Here is a 16,638-nt window from a genome sequence, read left to right on the forward strand (position 1 = left end):
AAAATAGTAAATATAAATACTAATTGGAAAGACAATATAATAAAGAAATTAGAAAAATATAAAAGAAAAATGAGTAAACAATAACAAATTTGCCAAAAAGAAAAAATATAATATTTTCAAAATAGATATTTAAAACTAAAGAAAATGGAATCAAAAATAATCTAAGGAATTAAAAAATTTTCTTTCATTTTTAATTTCTGTTATTTTCTATATCAATAAAAAATTGTTTTGATAAACTCAATACATTAATATAATAAAATATATATAGAAATTTACAAAAATGCACTTCAAAACTACATTTTAATGGATAAGACGAATAATATCATAATATTTATTATATCTATCATAATATCTATATATATATCATAAGAGATATCTTCAACAAATTAGTTGTACAATTTTTAGTAATACTTTTAATGTGAAATTATCATTTAGAAACAGAATAAATTGATACATCGATATGCAAGTTATCCATTCTTTGGAATATAAAAACGATTTTTACACAATTAATGAAGAAAAGTTTTAAATATTATGAGATTAAATGATTCTCAAAAATCTAATATAATTAAATCAATGAATTCTTCTCAAAATGAATTATTAAAATATTGATTTAGTTTTGATGTTTAAGATTCGAAAAATATTTTTCAATGAAAATAAAAACGAAATTTAGAAATAAATTAAAAATTATAAGCAATTATAAGAATACAACTAATGTCAAAGCAAAAATGAAAACTATCATACGTATAAATGACAAGACAAAAATATATTAGAATTATTTACTTTTAATATATATAAAAAAAAATGATAACAGAAAAATTAAATGAGATTTTACATCCCAATAAAAGTAATGTAATAAATCACAACATGATTATTAAAAAATAAATTTGTAAATATATTGTATATATTGTATATATAAATTTTATATTTAATTACATCAGCAATTATATATTATTTATATTTCTTTACATTCATTTATATTTCTTTTATTATATAAGTTTATATTTATATTTTTTATTACATATTTTATATTATATCATCGTATATTTTTATATCATTTAAATGTTAATATTTAATTTTTTTATCATTAATTAATTAATAATAAATAATAAAAATAATAAAGAAAATTAAAAATATAAATCGTAATATACAAATATTTTTCAAATTAGTAAAACTTGAAATATTCAATCTAATATTATTTAAAAAATCATTGAGACTCTTATAAACTAAAAAACGAATAATATAATCATATTATAAAAATTATATTATAAACTAAAAAACGAATAATATAATCATATCATAAAACACGATTAGCATTTATCGAGATCGTATAAAATAAGTGAACTAATATATCGTATGACATTTTATTTCTATATTAAACATAAAATAGAACCATTCTATGATACTGTTCAATAAGTTTTTGTTTAATAAAATAGTACATAAACTAAATTAAGTTTATGGATTAAACAAGTTATATGAAATATATTTGAATAAAATATTTTTAAATTCTTATCGGATTTCAATATGTATGCTGTAATATTAGTAACATTTTCTTTCCAGTTCTAGTTGGCTATAAAACTTGTATTGCAATTTGCAAATCATACACTCATTTCGTAATTTATTTTTAATTGTTTACAAGTTAAGAAATATAGCATAATGATGCATTTTCTCACAATTTTTTCATAATCAAATTTACAATGTAAATTTGTTTTGTATTATCTATGAATATTTAAACAATTTTTATCGATATTACTTAGAATTCTTTTTGTTATAACATTTCTTTTTAACAAATGTTTTTCATATTCAAACGTCATTACACAGCAAATTGTTTATTATTGCATGATATATATAAAGATAAAATTGATTTTTTTTTTAATGAATTGATAGTACATTACTGTTTTCTATAACATTCTTTTTGTATATATATCTTGTATATAATTATAATCACGTACTACATTAATTGCAATTTCTTTTTTAATCTTTAATATATATTAATATATAAATAATAATATATATTAAATTAATATTATTTTATTTAAATTGAATTTTTACTTTTTTATCGCACATTTTATAATAAACAGTTTGTCTATTATTAACAAAATTATTAACATACATCAATAATAATAATGATAGATTTATAACCGATTGTGATGATCCAATTTATTACTTTGCATTATTTTTTGTTTTAGGCATTGTGTTATTAATTTAAATTATAAATTAACAATAAATAAATTTAAATAAAAGAAAAAATAAACTTTGTTTTAAGAAGCTTGGTAATTTTATTATATTGTTCTGTAATTTCATTATTGATGCAATTATACTGCCAACAATATATCAAACAATGTGATGAATCATGTGATTAAGTAAACATTTTTGATTTTAGTATATTATGTATGAATACAGAATATTTTGTTTATCATGAATTCCTTATATCTTCGTTATTTTTGTCGATACAAAAAATTGTATCAAAATAAAATTGTATAGTTTGAAATGACGAATATAGTGATTCCATTTACGATTTTCAAAATTATTGATATTTTCTGTACATATTGACATATTTTTTTTTTGTAAATGAAATACGAATATATGTGAAATATGAATGAAATAAATAATTATATTTATTTGTTTGAGTAAAATATGCGAAATACATACAAATATGCAAAATATATAAACTAAAAAATATATCTATGTAAAAATATAATGTATAATATAAATGATAATAAACTTGTATTTAAATTTCATGTTTTTTTATCTTTCTTTTATCTCTCTTCTATAAAAATATGCATTTCTATAATATTAAATGAAATAAATATTAAATGTTAATAAATAAAAAATTTTTAAATTTATATATTTTTTGCATTTGTTTTGAATTATCAATATATTTTATGTTTTTATTATTTTTTATTATGTCTTATATCATTAATACTTATATAAAATAATTTTATAAATTATTATTACAGTAAATATATTGCAAATGAAAAATATTTCTATAGTTCTTAAAACTATTTATGTAATGATGAATACTTTATATATTAATATATTTTTCCATTATGCAATAAATGACAATAACAATAATTAATAATTAAAAATAAATTGTAATATATATTATTTATTATTATTCATTATTGGATCGAACTTGAAAAAATTAGAACGAGAATCTTTTCAGAAAGCAATCTTCTGCATATCTTAATATTAATATTAATATTAATATTATATATTACAGACAGATTCAAAAATTTGCCTCATGATTTGATGGATGGATAATAATAACTCAAAAATGATAATAATTACACTGTTTAGTATAAAAGGCTAAGATTAAGCTATTATTAAATATATTATTATTAATTATGGGAAGATATTTAATTAAATGTTAGAACTTATTGATTTCATTTTATTTGTTTCTAATGAATAATAATGAATAAAATGTAATAAATATTTTCTGTTTATATATGCCATAACATGTGTTATCCAGGAAATGCTTCACAAAAGTATCATTCCAGATATTACCTAGAATCTATTCCTAGATGTGTTACATTATTTATCTTTTAAATTTATATTCATAGAATCTTTTATTTTCTGCTGACAATTTATATTTTGAGTTTTTATATGTATCATCTAAATTTATTTTCTCTTTTTTCTAATTTCTAAGAAATTTGTTTTATTATTTATTTACTTAACTGTTTTGCTAAGTAGGAATTTTTCTATTTGATTTCGAATTTGTTGTTTAAACTTTTGATTTAAGCTTATAAGAAGATCCATCTTTTCTTTTATTTGGTTTGTTTTTTTATGTTTGCTTCCTTCATTTTTCTCTCTGATTTCTAATATATCTATATAATTCAAACTACAAGATTCTGTCTTGAAAAATTCTTTAAAGAAGCCGTTTTTGTATTCAGCATTCTCTTAATGTTCCTTGGCACTGCTATTTCTGGGGATATTTTATATATGTTTTCAACTTATCAAAAATGATCCATCTGGTCATTTCTAGTACAAGTCGAAATAGTAAATTTGGTAAATGTTTTCATCTGTTATGAATTAATAAAGAATCTATTATATTTGTAGTATTAATTTCTTTTTTATTATTATATAAGTAATTTAATTTATATTTTAAAAATTTCTAAAAAATTCTTAAAAATTTCTTAAAAATTATAAATAATGTTAAATATTAAAATTGTAAAAAGAGAACAATATAACAAATAAAACAATCATAAATATTTATATTATGAAATATAATGAATCAATGCAAAAAAGAAAATATGTAGAAAATATGTTTCTTCTACATATTTCTTCTACAAATGCCAAATAAATATGCTTCAACCAAATACAACAATAATTATTAACTTTAAATAAAAAATATAGCTATGTTTCTTTTCTCTTGGAATGAAACATGGATGAAAAAGAAAATAGATATAAAATAGTAAGAAAGTATTTAGAATTCAGTAAATGGTCTGTGATTTATGTAAATAATTTTTCAAAAAATATAATTTTAAATCAAGAAAGTTTTAATAAAATGTATAATTATGAAACTTAAAAAATAAAACAAATAATAAATATATTCAAAATAAATATCTAAAGATTTAATAACTATATTAATACAATTATAAAAATTGTAATTCCTCAATGAAGAAAAAAGAACTTCAGATATTATAACAATAATTAAATTTTTTGATTTAATTACATATATTTATTTATTATTTTTAAAATGTTTTATTTATACAAAAGTTGATGTAAATTTATATTTTATCAAATTTTTATTATAAAATTTATTTGCATTTTAATTACGTTTTATTTTTAAATTTAAAAAAAATACGTAATTAAAAAATATCTCTATTCAATAAATATTGGATTAATATTAATCCTTGATTAAATTTGGTCAAATCAATAAATATAGATAAATTTATCTAACAAATAACTATTATAAAGATATCTAACAAATAATTAAATGAATTGAAGTTAATATCTATGTAAAACAAGGAATAAAGTTACCAAGTTATTTTTCAAATAAATTTATATGTAATTGAATCATCCGGCGCTTATTATACGTATTAATATTATACATATTAATATACATATACCTTATGAAATCTAAAATAAAATAGTTTGATTAAACAAAATTAGTATCTCTTTTCTGTGCAATGTTGTGTTCCGACATGTAAGTTGGCCATGATTATAGCATAAATGATAGCACGAATAATAATAAATTATAAATAAAAGTCGCAAAATATTGTTTATTTTCTGGCGGCAATAATTGGTAGTAAAAATCAACAAATTAAATTGCGATTGATCAATATAATTATGGCCATCTAGTAGTAAAGATAGATATTAATCATGTTTGAATTTATCCGACATTTCTTATTCATAAAATATACGATTATATCTATTAAAGACTGATTTTCATCGATACTATTAAATTCTGTATTTTTTATTCTAAGCTATTCTCTTGTTATAATCTAATCTCAATACTGCTAGTTCAATAATCGAATATTGATACAAACCTTGCAATTTCAATAAGATTCAATCAAAATTTCTAAATCCATTTATAATTTTTAATTTATCGATTAATTTGTTTTAAATATTCTATGATCTTTTGTAATATAATTTTGTAATATATTCCATTAATTTTTTTTTATTTTTATAAGAAATTATTTATTATTCACTTATTTATTATTTTTTTCTCAAATTTTTACTTAGCACGTGTCAACAAGCATGGACTTGAATCTATAACCTGTTAATTTTCAATATAAAAATAAAAACGACAAATATAACAAATTAATATGAAAATTATAAATTATATTTTCTCTTAAAATAACTATTTTTTTTTTGGTTCAAAATCACTTAAAAAATAAATTATTTTTCATAACTAATAAATCTTACTCCATCTTATACATCCACTCACTTCACTATTCATAACCGTTCTGCTGTTTTCAAACGTTCTCATATGTAAATGTATATTCTACATCGGTAATATAGAAATCGATTAATTTTTCTAATATAATTAAAAGTTATTAAAATAATTATTATATATATATAAAGTTATTAAAATATTAAATAATTAACAATAATTTTATTTTTAATAAAATTGAAATATGTAAAATATAATAAACTATATATGAAAAAATTTTTTTATTAGTGAAATATCATTTCGAAAAGATAAAATCAATTTTAAAAATATCAGTATTTTTTCTTTTTTTTGTTTTTTAAATATAAAATAAATTTTAAAATATATTTTTGTTCTTTTTATAATAATACGAAATAGAATAAAATTTTAAATTATAAAGATTTTAGTGTGCTATTTTAATATGAATATTATCCTATTATGAAAAATATGATATATATATATATATATACAAAATTGTAATTATAAAATTTAAAAAATATAAAAATTAAAAATTGATTTTACATACTCTAAAATTTCTCGTTAAAAAAAAATTATTATATAATTCATTATATTTTATATATATAGACATTTTTATCAAAATTAATATTATCTCAATCAAGCGAAGTGAATTTTTATATACGGTATTATTTTTATCTCTATCATTTTAACACATCATAAAGTTTTATCTTATCAATATCAAAATTTGATCAAATATCAATGAGATAATATTAATGTAATAAACAAAGTCTTTTTTAAATGAAATTGTTACCATTATATTCATATTATATTTCTCTAATCAAAATAAAATTAAAATACTTTAAATTATTTTTACATATTTAATGATATGCAATAATTTCTTTTTCTTATTTATTAAATAAGTAATTACATAAATATTAAGATCTCATAAATAATGTTATTTTAAAAATTATAATAATTATAATAATTTTAATAGAAAAATAATCTATAAATATTTTTAAGCAATAAATTATATTTGTGAAAATCATTTTTTATGATTGATATAATTTTCTCATTTTCTTTTCAATAAATTTCTTATTATTTCATTTTATTTTTCAATATTTTATGATTTTCATTTTCAAAGAAATATTACTATTTGAAAAATCTTACAGTAAAAGTAAGTTTGAAATTAGAATATGGACAAAGTCTAATGCATCATCATATACATACATTATCATTTCTGCGTCAAATAATTTTTTTTTGTTTAAGGAAATAATTAATATTATTGCATTAATATTAATGTTAAAATCACTAATTATGAATTATATAATATATTATATTATATAATATTATGTTTATTTAAAATCACTCATAAACAATTCACTTCCACATTGGTAATGCTTTTATTTATTGATTTTTTTTTAATAAAATTGTTTCGATAAACGATTATCATTTATTGTCGCATAAAATATAATAATAATATAATAATATAATTTTATATGAAAATTAATTAAAATTTTATTCTCAACATGTATTTGGATATGTATTACTTTATTCAATTTCAAATTTGATTTCGCAGCACTATTCATTAACCGTGTTATTGAAATAGCTTTGATAATTGAAATTGCTAAAAAAAAAAAGAACAAAAATAAAGAAAAAAATGAGATAGTAATATTCGATTCTTATGTTTGTATATTAGATACAAAATACGTTTATACATCTTTTCAGTTGCCACGACAGTATAACTTTGTCCTTGCCTCGCTATATATGCCTTGTGTATATTGATAATAAAAATACAAAAAAAAATGTAATGAATCCATAAATAATGATATTTGAGAAATTTATAAAAAGTATAATAATTGCAATATATAAATTTTTCTGAATATACATTATTAATATATTATAATATTAATGTATGCTATTGTTATATAGTATAATTATAATATAATATTTAGATTATTATTTCTTTCCGATTAATAATCTCAGAATAAGAAACATTGAATGCAAATGAAATTCATTAATTTTTTTTATAAATGAAAATAATCAAAAAAGACAAATTTATGTGTACAAAAATACTTTCAACTTTTCTAATTTTTTTTAATAAATTTTATGAGAATATGTATTGATTTTTTGGTCCTATAAATTTCAATAAATAAACAGATTGAATATAATACAATAATACTACGTATGATTTTAAATCAAATATTGTATAATTATCTTATAATACATATGAAGCATTTATTAAATAACAAATTACATTGATTTTAATTTACATAATTAAAAACGATAAAACGATGTAAGTACATTGTTATATAACATGATATTGATGTCTATTATATTTTACATATATATTACATCATATCAAAATTCAATCATTTATGCATCTAAAAAAATATTAATACTTGAATAATTGATATATTGTATTTCTATTAATAGAACTTCATTACGCAAGTAATATTTTCTGCATAGTAAAATTAAGCACATTGCCAATTCTAAACCAAAACTCCATATTGCAAAACTTTAGTCGAATTTTTTTATTTTATCATTATATTATTCTGTTTAATAAATTTTTTTCATTGTTTTAATATCTAGAATTTATTTTTTTTTTAAAGGAAATTCCATATTTTGTATAAATAACCTATACAATTTGTTACTATTTGTAAAATACCTTTAAAAAGTCGATTCTGGAAAGAGATTAAAATAAAATGATATATTTTATATAGTCTGAAAGTATTCATAGCATTTTCAATCTTAAAAAAAAATTATTCATAAATCAAACAAAGTTGATCAAACTACAATATAAAATTTTTCAAAAATTTTTTGTTCTTTACAAGAAAAAACAAATTTTTGAAAAATTTTTTTATTTTATTTTATAAGTTGAGATGATTAATTTTTGTTTCAAACAGAATTTTTGTTTTGAAATTAAAAATGCCACAAAAACGATATTTATTATTAAATTATACATCTTTTTTTATGTTCAGATTTCAAAGTTTCTAGACTAAAAAATTAAACTTATATATATATATATATTATATATTGTTGAATAAATCAAAATAATTAAATCAAAAAGTCATGAAATTATTCTTACTACTCATATTTACTAAATATTATTACATTATTTATTATATAAAATATACAAGACATATTTATGTTTAATTATTATATATCAAAATATATAGAATGATTCATACAATAAAGATAATATAATTATTTAAGTATCAGTATATATCTTTAAATCGTACAAAATATAAATTATAAAATGAAATTAAATAATTTAAAATGAATCCGATATTACATTTGCATTAATGCATTTAGAAACTTTAACTATTTTAATTAACACTTTAAATTTTCAGCTTTTTATTTTAACTACTTTTCATATTGCATATTTTAAATGCAAATTTATATTATTTAAAATTATTGTAACGTAAAACTTTCTTATTTACATTTTATATACATTTTATATATTACTATATTTAATAGAAGAAGAAATATTAATAATTAAATACAATACAATATTAATGTAGAATTTTTAAAAAATGAATTACTGAACATTTTTTCTTTTTTATTCTTATAGGAAAATTTAAAAAAAGATAAATTAAAGATATTTTTTAGAACTTAATTTATCTTTTTTTTCTTATATAATGTAAATATTTATTTATTAATATAGAACTAAAATATTTTTAACATGATTCAATTCCCAACATGTTACTAAAGAAATGATAAATATTATATATTATGTAATGAATTGAATTGATATATGAAATCTAATTTTGTGGTTCAATCACTGAATTTAACATCACTAGATTTTTTTATAGAAGTATAAAAGATAAATTTTACTATATAAGTTAATAATATTCAAAATACTAAATAATTTATTTAAAAGAAAGAAAAATTACTAAAAAGAACTTAATTTATTATGACCTTAATTTTTTTATACATATTCCCAAAAAAAATCAAGTTATCAAAGAAATGTTATAAAAATTATTTAATATAAAAGATGTAAAATTATGTTATCAATTGCATTTTACTGTGTTAATAATTTTTAATAAAAAAATAGCTAAGTAAAATGTACTTACTAACAATGCGACATAATGATATATATTAGTGACAATTTTAAAACTTAATATATTATCATTTTCTACAAAAAATTAAGAATCTATTTAATAAAATCATTAATTTAACAGATATTGATATAATTGGAAGTTAATAAAATCTATTGTAGAAAAAATAATGTTATATAAAATAACATTCGTTTTTTTATTTTTCATATATATATAAATTTTTTAGAAATAAGTTTCAATAATGATTTATATAATGATATATATATAATGATTGCAGCATCTTCAAAGAAAAAAAAAGAAAAATTCAAATATTCTCAGTTTAAAAATTAAAAAATAATACTAATAAGTATCATATATATAAATATGTATAATATATAATATATAATCTATAAGCATATATATAAATATAATATGGATTAACAGATTATGCTTAGATATTATACTGAAACACTTTAGTTTAGGACATATGTGTATTACGCAGTTATATGTGATTATTTATTAACATTTGTTTGCATTTATATTGTGTGAAATAAGTGACATTGAGTTTTCGAAGTAGTAACGCTTAATTTCATCGTATTTAATAATAAAATATCTATATACTCTTACATAATATTAATAGTCTATTAATAGCGTTACTATGCTTTCCATAAAATATAACAAGTTATATTTAATTAATGTATTCAAAATTATATATTTCTTATAAAAATTTTGATCGAGTAATTAAATTAGCAAACATGAAATGAGTTCATTGTTATATATTCCAAGCTATGTATTTTTACAAATATAACTTTGTAGTCCCATTGAATTTGATAAAAAAATATCGTATAAATATGGAGAAAAAAATCAAAAGGAAACGATAGACAAATGGAGGCTTGACAACCATATTGACTATCTTCAATACGTACATTAAAGACAAAGTTGCATATAGATAGAAGTTCTAAATCTAGAAACGATTTTTCAATTTACATTAACGAAGTATAAAGTAGCATAAAAAGTAGTTGTGAATTACAACAAGCAAGACATTAACGATCGATGAAAAACTTGGAAGTAAAAACGAGAAATAATGATCATTGTCAACAAAAAAATCCTGGATTGCCATAGTTAAAATGAATGACGAAAATCAGTATGTACTTTTTAGTATGTACTTTTTAGTAAGTTGCAAATAAAATTTTAATATTCGATTTATTCATTGAGAATTTAGTAGATGCCCATAATGAACGAGCAGTTTCGTTCTAGTCTCGAGAAATGGATATCAATTGAATATCGATGGACGCTGTAAGCTTCTGATAGGCATCATTACTTGATACTTCAAGATTTAATTGTAAATTTTCTGTCATTGTAAATTAAATGCCATTCTTACATAATTGTTAACTTCATGATCTATTGCGATAAATTGAATCATCTTTAAATAATTGTTGACTTGATTGTCCGCCATTGTAAAAAATTGGATTCAGTTGTTGCGTTATTGTAAAGAGTTGAACCAATGCTTACGTAGTTGATTTTATTATTCGCTATTCCGCACGACGAAATGTTATTGCCACAAAATGATTGGAAAATATATCGTCAGAATTAATGAACAATGGATCGATGTCTGTATATGGAAATATTTACAATTAAGGAGAGAGTATCATTTGATTTTATGTTAAGAGATTCTATTGATTTTATGTTAAATATGAACATTCTTGATATTAAATATGAAAATTCTTGTATATTTTCTGATTTATTTTGTTCTAAAAATCAATCATATTGTAAAGATACTCAAGACAAGTATTGTAATAGGATGACATATAAATAATGAGAAAAACTCATGATGATATCAATCAGGTGTTTATGGTATCTTCTTCCTTTTCTCCTTTCATAAACAATGAATTCTCAAAAATGCATAGAGAATAATAAAAATTAAACATATTTGAAAATTATTGATTCTGAGGGAATAATATACTTGTTCTATAAACAATTTCACCAATTTTATTTCCGTTCATTTTAATTTTTATATTTTTGGAAAATTTATACCATTGTAATTTCAATCGTTCGAAATTATATTTTATTATTTTATTATTTCGAATCCATGGAATGTTTAAGCTCGATTCATTCACTTAATAGATTTGAATTATTTTAAATTATAATTTATGAAAAAATAGATTTTTTACTAGTTCATCCATTCATATGTTTAAATTAAATTGTTTTCATAAATTTACATTAAATGAGAATGACAATTATATGGATATGAATGCATTACATAATTACATAATAATTACAATTATAATATATTTTCTTAAAGATCTTATCTAAACATTTTTCAATGATTATATAACTAAGAAAATAATTAAAATGGTGTACAAAAAAAAAGATAAATATTATCATTTTTAACAAAACAAATGTTCGTGGAGTTATGCTTGTATAGTAATAAAAATGATTTATCACGAAGTTCTATTGTTTTACTTTAAACAATCAAAAGTAAAGTTCATATGCAAATGAAAGTTTATATATCTTAATGTATGAATACGTAACAAACAATACGTCATAAAGTTTTAAGAGTTCTTATGATCAATCTGAAATTCAAAAAAAACATTAAAAAATTAAAAAATTAAAAAATTCTTTTCTTTCGTTTAATAATTCGTTTAATAGTCTAAGGAAAATTTTAAAAATTATACTAAGAATATCGTATGCAGAATCGATTGTTTCCAGAAAAAACTGATTTATGAGTATTTATAATATAATATAAATTTGCTCTTGTGAGATTATACTGATAATTTTTGAAATTGACATAACTGAAAAATATTTTTAAGTTTTATTCATACTTCAAAAATCACATCAAATATTTCTAAAAAATATAATAAAAATCTCTTTAAAACTTCTCCTAAAAACTGAAATTGTTCTCACACAATTATTATTTGTTAAGTGTTTTAATAGTAAATATCTTCAAAAACGAATAGAAACTTAAACAATTTATAATCATTGTTTAATATTTATTAAATATTTATTTATTTCAGCTACTTGTTTTTAATAACATATTTATATTTTAAATAAAAAGTCAATTAAGATTAGAGATTAAATAGAGATTAGAACTTAAAAATTAGAAATTGAAAGTTAGGTTTTAATAGAGTTAACTAGTCCTGTAAAATTAATCTTAAATTAATCATAATTAAAATAAAAAAATAATTAAAATAAATATTCCATATATATATAGTGTATCCCCAGTATATATAAAATTAAATAAATATTTTAAATGGTATTTTCATTAATGTGAAAATAAATAATTATTTCAAATTATCAATGTAATACAATAAATAATCAATATAATACACTTTAAGAAAATATCTCTAAAAATCTATTTTTTATTTCAAATATTATTTATTCAATACTATTAATTTTAGAAAATGAATTCTAAAAACCAAACAAACATAAAAGTCAATATACAAAAATATTGATTAAGATTTATTATTTTTCAATTATAACTATAAATTATGGATTTTTATGCAAATATAATGTGTAATATTGAATTATATAAAATACATATAGAATATATGCAAAATATATGCAAAATAAGAAATAATTGTACAATATTTCATATAAATATAATTTTTATAGATAAATATTATTATTATTATTAATTATGTTTTAAATAATTAAATAATTAACTTTTTTTGTACATTTTTATATTTATTTTCTTTTTTCCTTTTATTCATTAAACTTTTCTTTGTAATTTTTCAATTTATTTTTATAAATAAATAATATAATAAAAATACTTTTAATAATATACTTTAAAAAAATATTTTTAATTATAATACTTTAAAATATTTTTTCTATTTAAATTAAAATTGGATTATCATAACAAAAAATTTAAAAATATTGTATCGTAAAAAAATAATAAATCATATTCTATAATTGAATTGAACACAAAAATTAACATTCTTAAGGATACAATTTGAGACTGATGATTGACAAGAAATAAATAATAAAATGATTTAGAATTTTTTTTACTATAGTTAAATATCCAAATTTGGAAATAATCATAAAACTATTACAATTGCAACAAATTGCGAATTATGAAGCTTTTGAAAGTATCGATAGTATAATTTAATGTTACAACATTTATAATAATAAATGAAGATTGTAAAGATGAAAATGCGTAGAAAAAATTGCATCAAAATATCAAAATGAAGAATTCGAATGTAAAAAAAAATATTTAAAAAATTCATTAATGGCGATTCTTATTTATTTCTTTATATAAAAAGAACATAGTCCGCTATCATCACTAAAAAAATTCATTCCGTGACAAAACTATAAGGCATTCTATAATTTTTATACTATACTATTTAATCAAATTACTATTGTAATATATTATTTTTAATATATTAATATTAATATATTAATATTACTATGTAATATATTACTTAATTAAATTTTATGTACATATTCATAAAAATAAATAAATTTTCTTTCTTACTAATATTTCTTCCTTACTAATTTAAAAAAAATCTCAGTTTATATTTTACAAATTTAGTGTTTACATGAATTCAAAAAGACATATTTAGTACAATATATCTATAAAATTTTGTTGTTTGAGAATGGAATAATTTCTTATGTATTTTCATATACTATGTCTAATCTAAATTTAGCTGTGAAAATTGCCTATCACTTTAAATTTAAGAGAAAAATGGATAGAAAATATCGATTTTTTTTTAATTTTAACTATGTTTACGGGATATAGCGAAAATTTTTTTCTAATTTTTTTGTAAATTGCATCGTATAGTATCTCTCTTTTATTAAATCTTTTATTAAATTTGATTTATCATCAAAGGATTTTTTTCTCAAAATTATTCTATTTTTAACACTTAATGAATAAACTTAATTCAATTATAAAAATATTATAGCTTGATGTTTGAAAATTTATAAATTCACTTTATTTAAAGAAAATAAGCTTGAATATTGAATAATGATGAATCAAATTTAATTTGGACAAGAAAAATAATATCATATGATGAAATTAACAAAAATATTTTAAAAAAATTACTTTTTCTTAGTTATATAAATAAAATTTTTCAAAAATTGATGATTTTTATCCATTTTTCTAAATTTAACATTAGACGATTTTTACAGTTAGATTTAAATTCAGCACATGAAAATTATCGTAAGAAATCATCCTATCTTCAAATAATAAAATTTTATAGATATTTAGATATTTGACATTTTAGATATTTGATTTTGATTTATTAATATGATTTATTGTATTATATAATATTTAAATAAATATTTCATTATGTTCATTATACTCATTTAAATTGTAATTTGTTTGTTTTCTATCATTTTCTACAATTATTTATCATATATATTTATATCATATATTTTCTATTATTATCTATTGTTTACGTTGTAATTCATAATTAGAATAATCAAAAAATACTAGAATCTCAAATATGTCCTAAATAATTTACTAAATTCTATTTAATATTTTAAATTCATTTTAAATGGAATAATTAATTAAAATAAAATTTGGCAAATAAATATTTTCATTTTAATAATAACCACAAAATAAAATATTTTATTTTAATTTAGCATTAAAATAAAATTTAATTTTATTTAAAATATTAGATTATTCTACAAATAATGCGATTTTGTTAATTTAAGAATTACAATCATTGAAATATTATTAAAAATTAAGATAAAAACAAATTATAATTAATAATGATAAAAGTTATTTTTGCACGTAAAAAAATTATCTGATTAATCATAACACGATTTTCTATATACAATATATAAAAGAAAATTAGGAAACTATTTATATTTAGAAATGCAATGAATAGGAATTCTTATTTTTAGGAATAATATTTAAAACAAAGCAAATAAATTAAACTAATAAATTCAATTAACTAAATAAAATATTTTAAAACAAAATTCAAATATTTTTGATATTCTTCAAATAAAGAATTAATAAATTTTAAAGATTATTTTAAAAATTTATTATATCAAATGAAATATTTCATATTCAAATTTATTTTTCCATTTTCAAGTTTATTTTAAAATAAACAAAACTATTTAAAGCAGTATTTTACTTTTTCAATTCTAGATTTAACTTGAAATCGATGTATTTTATTTTTTTGAACAAATTCTATATTTTGAAGAAAAAAATTATATAAACAATATAAATACTCTATAATTATATATATCTATTATATTAAACTATAATTAAAAAATATTTGTACTGAATAATTACAAATAAATACATTTTTAACATAAAAATATTCATTTTTATAAAAAAAAATTTTTTCGTTTAAATAATCATCTCATTTTTTATTATTTTTATAGAATTATTATTATCATTTTGTAAAATTATTAGTAATTTTTTGTTAATTATTTGCTTAAGAAACATATCATAAAAAATCATGTTAAAAAATTGCATCTAAACAAAAATAAAGCTACGTAATATAATTTTAAATTACAATACAAATTTAAATTTGAAATAATAAAATTCCAAATATCAAAATAAGAGATATTTAAACAAAAAACCTTTCGGATTTAGATTCAGACTTCAATTTCAAATTCGAATTTTAGTGCGAAATATATTATTGAATAAATTAATGTTTAATTTAATTATATTTATAATTATATTTATTATCAATTATTAATGTAATTTAAAAAAAACTTATTAAAAGGAAAATATTGAAGAAAAATTATATTTAAATAATTATATATTTCAACACGATAATGCATGGCTTATGTTAATTAAACATTAACATAATAGTAGAA

General features: G+C 17.5%; 1 long non-coding RNA gene across 2 annotated transcripts in view; it reads right to left on the reverse strand.

Annotated features, from left to right (window-relative positions):
* LOC114578067 (uncharacterized) overlaps positions 1-5,908 on the reverse strand; it is a 45,998-nt gene extending 40,090 nt beyond the window's left edge. For both annotated transcript variants that reach the window (XR_009831229.1, XR_009831228.1), the window contains exon 1: positions 5,490-5,908. This is a non-coding gene — a long non-coding RNA (uncharacterized LOC114578067). The remainder of the gene's footprint in view (positions 1-5,489) is intronic.
* Between the last annotated feature and the right edge of the window lie 10,730 nt (positions 5,909-16,638).

Source organism: Apis cerana, linkage group LG9, assembly GCF_029169275.1.
Source record: "Apis cerana isolate GH-2021 linkage group LG9, AcerK_1.0, whole genome shotgun sequence".
Lineage (NCBI taxonomy): Eukaryota > Metazoa > Arthropoda > Insecta > Hymenoptera > Apidae > Apis > Apis cerana.